The sequence below is a fragment of the Crocodylus siamensis genome, chromosome 3 (assembly GCF_052110815.1).
Source record: "Crocodylus siamensis isolate JL-2025a chromosome 3, ASM5211081v1, whole genome shotgun sequence".
Classification (NCBI taxonomy): Eukaryota; Metazoa; Chordata; order Crocodylia; family Crocodylidae; genus Crocodylus; species Crocodylus siamensis.
In genome coordinates, this window is record NC_143397.1 from 197,197,121 (window position 1) to 197,205,889 (window position 8,769).

An 8,769-nucleotide genomic window follows, 5' to 3' on the forward strand; every position below is an offset into this window, starting at 1 on the left:
TACATTTAGTAGCTGTAATAAGAGCTACTGATTTAATGCACCATAGTCAGTGCTACTGCGCATTAATACAGATGAACACTTTTTGTGTAATGTTTAATGTGCATTGGACTAAATCTATTGTGTGTTAGCACAGTTTTTGCCAACTGCACTATTGCACAGTAGAATTAGTCCAATGTGCATTAAGCATCTCAGGTAGACATGCCCATTGCATATATTATACTACAGTATGCCATGAACGCCACATGCGGAGGGGAGGGCACTGCGACTGTCCGCAGGCAGGGGCAGGGGTGTGGTGACAGTGAGCAGGGAGCTCCTGCAGGCAGCTGCGGCAGTGTTGGCGGTGGGTGCAGGCCAAACAGGGAGTTCTCACAGGCAGCCACAGCACTGTCCGCAGTGGGGGTGTTGAGTGCCAACCAGAGGCTGGCAACCACCCGCAGACACCACCTGCAGCCTTGGCAAGCCAGCGACAATCAGGGACCACCTGCAGACACCACCAAGCAGAGTCAGGTGGCAAGCAGCAACCACCCACAGGCGCCGCCGGCAGCGTTGGCAGCACTTTTTGCAGGGGGTGCACCGCCAATCTCAGGGGGTGCATGTGCACACACGTGCACCCCCTATGCATTGCCAATGCAGTGTACTATATATAAACTATAATAAACTGATATACCTCTGTATATTTACATACACTATCCATCTTATGTAAAGGTCATTTGCAATCAGTGGTGAGCATAATAAAAAAAAAGGTTAAATGATTTTCAGTGGCAAGACCTGGGAATACTCAGCATCTGAAACATTGCATACTTCAATAAAACTTTCCCTAAGACGGGGTGGGCAATTATTTTGGGCAGAGGGCCGCTTACTGAGTTTTGGCAAGCTATCGAGGGCCACATGACAGTCAGCCTGGGACAGATAAATATTAATTTTCTAAATTTTGAGGAGGCCCCATGGGCCGGATAGAATGCCCTGGAGGCCCGCATGCAGCCCACAGGCCACATTTTGCCCACCCCTGCCCTAAGATCTGGTCCACAACGTATGAACTCTGTCCACCTCAGAACACAGGAGTGGGTATTCTAGTGGTTCTCAGCCGGGAGGATGCAGCACCCTGGGGTGTCTTGAGATCCTTTTGAGGACACTGTGAGGGAGGCAAAACATGACTCACAACAGAACCTCAGGCTGCGTCCAGATGAGCGCAGGTTTGGTTCCCCGCGGACAACTAGCAGCCAGGGGACAACTGTGCTGCTGCTCATTGTCCCCAGGGAATGCCTGTTCCCCTGCCTTCTGGTGGACCACAGTTCACCCTAAGTGGGGTCAGGGAGGCTGAGGCCCAGCAGCTTGACCTTGGGGCCTGGGGGCTTCCCAGACAAGCTGCAGCCATAATGCTCCTGAAGCTTGGAGCCTGGCCACAGCCCAAGCATGGCTCTGGCCAGCCGGGCTCTGATTTTGGGCAGCACGTACTACTTCCCTGTGTGCCACCCTGCTTTTCTTCTGCATGGGTTTTTCTGACCCCTGGACCTCCAGGGGTTAAAAGCAAAGCCCTGCCCAGCAAGATAGAAGCACGGGAAATGCCTGAATGTGCAGTGTGTGGCATAGCAGATGGGCCCATGGCACCACGTGACCACGTTTGCATCCTTAGAGATTTTAAAGAGGAAGGCCTGGTGTCAACTGCGTGCTGCCCTGTGGGGGTCTTTCTGAGTGCTTTGCAACGGAAGAATTGCTCTCCTATTGACGGTGGGGAGCAGTGCCCTGCCCACTCCGTTGCCCCTCACTGACGACCGAGGCCCAGCCCCGAGGGGGTGGAGCAGGATTCGCTTTGCACCATGAACAGTTAGGAAATATTCACGGGGTGGAAAAGAACCTCATCGGAAGAAAAGTAAGTGCCCGAGCCAGGCAGGAGTCGAACCTACAATCTTCTGATCCGTAGTCAGACGCGTTATCCATTGCGCCACTGGCCCTGGGCGATAATGACGGGCCCAGAAAGAGGTAGATATAGATACTACTGCGCTGAAAAGCCTGCAGCTCCTCTTGCGCATGCGCAATCCTGCAGGTCTAGGTTCTTGAGGCTCTCCGTCTTGCCGGTTGGTAGGTCCCTTCGATAGCTCAGCTGGTAGAGCGGAGGACTGTAGTATAAACACTTGCTGACATCCTTAGGTCGCTGGTTCGATTCCGGCTCGAAGGAGACTTTATTTTTTTTTTTTTGCCCCCTCTTCCAAGTGTTGCCTTTTGCATTTCAAGTCTTTCCGGCTCTGAATTCAGATGCGTAAAATCCCAGCCCCGGGCAGCGTCGGAGGTGATCGGAAATCAGATCTCTCCAGGGAAGGCCTTTCCCCAGCGCCTCTTGCTGCCGGCAGGAGGCGGGAAAGGAAGGGCCCGGGACCCAGCCGGAGCAGCGAGGAGCCCGTGGGCAGCCCCTGGCTCACCATGTGTAATGGTTCGTGAAGAGCAGTAAGGGCTAGAGCGGCGTGTCTCAGCCCGCGGGTTGCGACCCAAAAGCGGGTGCCAAGGATATTTCAAAGGGGCTGGGGGTCGGGCATAAACAAGCCAGGGGGCATGGGTCGTGCCAGGGCCGGGCCATGGATCTTTGCAAATGGGGTCCCGGTAGGAAAACGGCCGAGAGCCACGGGGCAAGAGGGTTTATTTTACTGTTAAATCTTCTCCTTGAGGTTTAAGTAACCCAGGGTTGGAGGCAGGGCGGGCCTCATCCCCATGTTACATGGCAGAGTGCCTGCTCAACACAGCAGACAGAGGCTAGGGAATTCATGCCTGCATTCCCCATGGCACACCTTTCTTGTCTCCCTCCTCCATCACTATTTTCCCTCCAGCTGTGTGGAGTAGTGAACTTTCTAAACTGTCATGTGCTACTGAAGAGCACCCCTAACCTAAAGCAGAGAAGGGAACAAGTTCCTTTTCCCAGTGGGTCCTTGGCCAAGGTCTTTCCTTTTCCTAGGCCAGGCCAAGGGGCCCAGGTTCCATATAATGAATAGGATTGTATAAATTAATGGAGAACAGGATGGAAAAAGACCTGTGAGGCCTTGGTGTTAAAAAAGAGGCCCGACTACTAGAAATAAAGGTCATATAATAAAGTAAATCAGCTGTACCAGGACACGTGTGATCCGCTTCATTGGGTGAAACACACATTGCCCCTTTTCCTGCCCCTTGGCGCTACAGGATAATGGGCAACGTTTTCCTGAGGCTTGAGGGACCCGGTGCTACATACACCAGCAATTCCTGTGCAGGATCGGGCCCCTCAAGCCCTGGCAATGCCTGACCAGCTTCTCCTGTTTAATGCCTCTGAGATCTCTGGGGCACATCTCGGAAGGTGGGAAAAGCTGGGTTCCCTGTGCTCGCCTTCAAGAAAGCAAATGGACACCTGCAGCAATAAAGCAGCACAAATTACTGCTTTCTGTTGTAACCACGAATTTGGGCATTTGTGGCACGAATTCCCCATATTTGCTTTCATTCTGTGCTACCATAAAACTGTCTATAGCAGCACAAAGGCAACATCTGTTTCCACCCTGTAAGTCAGGCAGCGATCCAACCGACAGTCCAGAGTCAGACATTGCACCCTGCAATGCACTCACTTTTCTGTGAAGGATATGGATGGTGGCCCTCAGCCAGGCAGTGGCCTAGTGCTTTTCTCTCAGGTATGATATTCATCCACAGCTGAATGAGGGCAGCAGAGAAAAATTAAAGGCATGAGGAGAGATGGGAAGCAGTGGCCTCCTTTCTAGGGTTTAGGGCTATGGCCTCTGCCCTGTGCTGCTCACACTTTGGACAAAGCTGGGGGTAAAATACAGCACAGCAGTTAGGACAGGCAGCGTTCTTGCCTGGCTGCAGTGCTGTACCCATGACCCACATGTTTCTGAGCTACCTGCTGGTGCGGGGGTGGGTCTCAAATTCCTGGGGCCTGAGGCTGGGTTTGTCTTGCTCTGTCTTGAAAGCATTGTGCATATGCCACCGGATGAGCTCTTGTGACACCTGCTGGCACAGTGGCAGCAAGACCCTGCAATATGCACCATGTGGGACCAGGCACAGCTCCCTCCATTTGACAGCTTGGCTGGTAGAGCGGATCACTGAAGGCGTCCTTTGGCAAGGAAGGTTTAATCACAGTTCAGAGGAGAGGTTTTCTTTACTGCATTCATGCTTTCCGGGGATAATGGCATATCAGCCCCTCGATGATCTACCGTCCTCAGTAGCATGCCACATGCACCTACTATGAGCTACCTGAATGCCTTATGCCTCCTGAGGCTGGAGACTGCCCACCAATGGTAGCAACAGGGGCGTGGTGGCAGTGAGCAGGCCACCCGCAGGCAGCTGTGGCAGTGTTGGCAGTGATGGGCAGTGGTGACAGCCAAATGGCTATCGGCGACCGCCCACAGATGCCGCTGGCAGCGTCAGCAGTGGGGGAGTGGGGAGAGGGTGGCGAGTGGCGACTGCCTGCAGACACTGTTGGCAGTGTCGGTGGCAGCCAATCTCAGGGGATGCACATGCATCCGTGTGCACACCCTATGCATCACCAATGATGAGCTACCTCCCCTAATTCCAAGGACCTAGAAGGGATTGCAAGTCCTGTAATATACTTCCCTTTTTGTGGCCTCATGCGCTTCTGCAGGAGGCATCCAGCTGGCTTGGGTTGTAAAACTGCCCTGCAACTGCTGCCTACCAGAGCCCCTTCCACTTTACAAAGCTTGGCAGGGGCAACCACAGAGGCTGAGTACACCTTGTAGAGGTGTTCCCATCAAGTTAGAACTGTGTTTGGCTGGGTGGGTCCCTGTCTCCTGCTTCACTCTGTTGGTATTCTGTGCTTGGTTTTTTCTTTTCTACCAGTTTTTGGAGATGTGGGATATGCAGAGGAAGGATGTACAGGGGAGGAAGTAGAACAGGGGTGCACAGAATATGGCCCGCAGTCCCTATCCAGCTCACCAGTTGATCCTATCTGGCCTGCTGGCTGCCTTCAGGAGCCTGAGCTCTGGCCATGGTTGGGGTTTAGCCTGGGCAGCTGCCCCCGACTTACTCAGTGTGGCACAGCAGCTCACTGCAGTGGGAGAGTAAGACAGCTACCAGTAGTGGCCTTAAGGGAAGGCAAACCGGGCAACCACCCAGGGCCCCACATTTTAGGGGGCCCAAATTTTTTGGGGGGTGAACTTTTTGCAAGGAAGTTGTTTTATTTGCATTTTAACACTCAACTACTTATCTAATTTCTCCAAAAAATATTTAAAAGATCCATGATACAACTGTGGTGGGTACATACCTCTAAGGGGCCCCAAATGGCTCTCTTGCCCTGGGCCCCAACAACCCTAAGGCTCCTACTGCAGCTACTCAGCATGCTGCATCAGACTCCATCTCATATGGGGCAATTATTGGGGTTGAAGGGCCACTTAAAGAGTTTTTATGAGCTGTTGAGAGCTAGGAGGCGAGGCGGGGATAGATGTGGGGGGTGCAGGAATCTGCACACTGCATGGCCTAGCCTGGCCCAGTTGCAGCACAGCAGTTCAGAGCACAGCCCTTCCTCCTCAGGCTCTCAGCAGTGGGCAGCAGGCTGGACAGGATCAGTTTGCATCTTCTCCCCACTTCCTCCTTGCCTACTAGCCTTCAACAGCTCACAAAAACTCCTTAAATGGCCCTCCAGCCCAAATAATTGCCCACCCCTGAGGTACAACACACACAGAAAGAAATGCCTTTTTACTCTTTACTACCTAACTACACCTGGCCTTTCAGGCTCAGTAATTGGTGTGCCCTGCAGTTGTGGTGAGGTAATGGTCTCATCAACACTGCAGTATCTCATTCACTTTCTTTGAGACAGCTCTCCCATGTGGCCCATCCTTCATCCCTGAGCCAGCTAGTTGAGCAGTGTCATGGTGTGTCTGCACTTTTCTGTATCTTGCATTTCATTTTCTGCCCCATTCAGAGGCAGTCTTTGTGAACACAAGCTCTGTTGCCTCACCAGAGTCAATCCCTTGTGATCTGGGATGGAACAAGTTCCCACAGAGAACGAATTTCCAGGAAGGAGTTGAGGGCCATGTCTCATCATAGCTCATCTACAGATGGCCTAGTCTGGCCATGTGCTGCCCAGGTGTGGCTCCCTCCTCTGAGTTTGGGATTTCTGCTCCTCTTGTTTATGGAGGCTTTTGTCAGCAAGGTGTGTGGGGGGGGGGTGATACATTTTTTGGCTGGGCGGCAGAGGGCAGCATGACATTTGACAAAAAGGAAGGCTGGACAGTGTGGTTTGCTCTGTTAAAACTCCTGGAAGGGAGAGCTTTTGGATAATATATGTGACTGATTAGTTTCAACGTACAAGTTATGTGCTACAAAGGGGGCCCTGATTTCCAGTATGGCTCTGGTGTGCAGCAGTGGAGACAGGAGCATCTTTGTAGCATTGGTTCTGGTTCTTGAGGGGCAAGGGGAGGCAGTTGTGTCCATCTTTCTCATTTCCTATGCACTGATAAAGAGCATCCTCCTGCCCCAAGGGGCAAGGAAGAGGGCAGCTGCTTTTCTAAGCTGTTCTTTGATTGAACTTCTATCTTTTGAGATTCAGTTTCAGTTTGTGTTGCTGAAGAGAGATCTGGGGAGCTAAGTTAGTATGTGGAAGAAGAGAGAGTTCAAACTGGAAAACATTGCAGTGTCACTGAATAGTCTTTCTTCAACAGAGAGCCTTTGACAGAAAAATTTCACCCAGCATTTTAGAATAGGCAGCTGTTTAGTGTCGGCATTTATACACATACTTTTCTGTCCTGCGATGCACCGGAGAACTGCCATTTGCAAGCAAATGCGATTAATCCGTCAGTGTGTTTTAGTTCACATTAATCTCCAATGTGTTTTAGTTCAAAAGTGCTCCGCCATTATTTTCTCAGCACTGATGAGCATTTTGCCATTTATACAAATGCATGTGCCTGGCACTGTGGCACAAGCATGTGTACAAATGCCCTCCATTGTGAAGTACTAGAAAAAGACACGTTAGCCTATTTTAATGAGCACCAGCCAAAGTGCACTTTTTATGACACATTGATGTGCATTAAAATAGGTTAATGCTCATTAAAGTGCATGTGCAGATGCTCCCACTGTGTTCTTATTTCATCAGAAGGACACATTTGAGCTTGTTTTGTCCTTCTTCCAGCGACCGCCCACAGGCACCACCAGCAATGTCGGTGGTGCTTTTTGCAGGGGGTGTACTGCCAACCTCAGGGAGTGCACATGTACCCCCTAAGCTTCACCAATGGCTGGTTGAGTGATTGCTGAGTGATTGCTGCCTGACAGAAGCCCTAACGAGGGAGCAGAGCCAGTCCAGGCCCAGCAGGATCTAGAAGGAGACTCCTTGAGCTACCAGGGAGCCAGTGAAAAGGGGCTGCAAACAGGGCAAGCAGTTCGCAGGTCAGTTTGCAAATCCGTTTGCCCCCCACTTAAGGGGGATTGCCTTTCACCTCGGTGCGAAGAAGCAGGGGAAAAGGAATGTTTTGGGGCCAAGGAAGCGTAAACAGGCCAGCTTCCAGGTGACTTCACTAGGGAAGATGTGCTTAGAAGAAGGGCAGTAAGAGAGAGAAGGGGATTAAGAGATCCAGGGAAATGGCTGGAGAACATTACAATACCAGAACCACTGCCACTGCCTCTGCTTGCACCTATGAGGTTTCTGTCTGGACAGGACCACTCACCATTGGTGCTTCTACCCAGGTCCAGATCTGGCACTTTGACAACTGTGGTTTGCTGACAGTGATGGCCAGGCTGGGTGGTGCCTGTGGTGTGAGTGGTGCCCCCTGGTGGTGTCTTTTAGGGAACAGGCAAGAGAGCTACAGGAGGAAGTGGCAAGGCTCGAAAGCATCCTCCGCCATTAGAGGTTAATTGATTCAGTGCTGAAGGAGACCTCCGGGCCTGTGGAGAAAGAACTGCCAGAGGCAGCACTAGATGAGAGAAAGGACATGGACTCCCAGGAGAGTGGAAGCTAGAAGCTTATGACCTCTGGCAGCAAGCAGAAATGTTCACCTCCACCTGTGGTAGTTCATCTAGAGAACAGATATGCAGCCCTAGCAAACAGAGAGAAAGGAGCACATTCCATTGGTGGAGGAGGACAGGACAGGCCTCACCAAGGGGGGAAGGATCGGGATGACTGCCACCAAGAAGAAGTGGCAGGTGGTGGTGGTTGGAGACTCCCTTCTGCAGGGGAGGAAGGGAGTCATCTGCTGACCTGACCTGTTGCCTTGGGAGGTCTGCTTGCCCGGAGCCTGGATCCAAGATGTCATGGAAGGATTACCAAAACTCATCTGGCCCTCTGACTACTAGCCCTGGCTGCTCATCCATGTGGGCACCAATGATACTGCCAGAGGAGACCCTGAGCAGATCAAAAGTGACTACAGGTCTCTGGGTGCAAGAGTGAAGGGGTCTGGGGCTCAGGTCGTGTTTTCCTCAATCCTTCCAGTCAAGGGAAAGGGCCCAGGCAGGAATAGGTGAATCCTGCAGCTCAATACTTGCTGTGCAGGTGGTGTCACCAGCAAGGCTTTGGCTTCTTCAACCATGGGATATTGTTCCAAGAAGAAGGATTGCTGGAAGAGATGGGATCTACCTGATGAAGAGAGGGAAGAGCATCTTTGTATTCAACCTCCCTAACCTAGTGGGGAGGGCTTTAAACTATTTATGTTGCTGGCCCACAGGTGAGCAGCCAACAGTGGCAAAATAACAGGTTAGACCTATTTAGAAAAGTTGGATGTGTACAAGCCCATGGGGCCAGATGTGATGCACCTGAGGGTCCTGAGGGAGTTTGCTGACAAGATTGTAGAGCCCCTG

General features: G+C 51.8%; 2 non-coding genes across 2 annotated transcripts; one reads left to right on the top strand and one right to left on the bottom strand.

Annotated features, from left to right (window-relative positions):
* Positions 1–1,879: 1,879 nt before the first annotated feature.
* Positions 1,880–1,952, bottom strand: TRNAR-ACG (transfer RNA arginine (anticodon ACG)). The gene has a single exon. It is a non-coding gene; the product is annotated as a tRNA-Arg (tRNA).
* Positions 1,953–2,086: 134 nt separating this feature from the next.
* On the top strand, positions 2,087–2,176 carry TRNAY-GUA (transfer RNA tyrosine (anticodon GUA)). The gene is given in 2 exon segments: positions 2,087–2,123; positions 2,141–2,176. It is a non-coding gene; the product is annotated as a tRNA-Tyr (tRNA).
* The last annotated feature ends 6,593 nt before the right edge of the window (positions 2,177–8,769 follow it).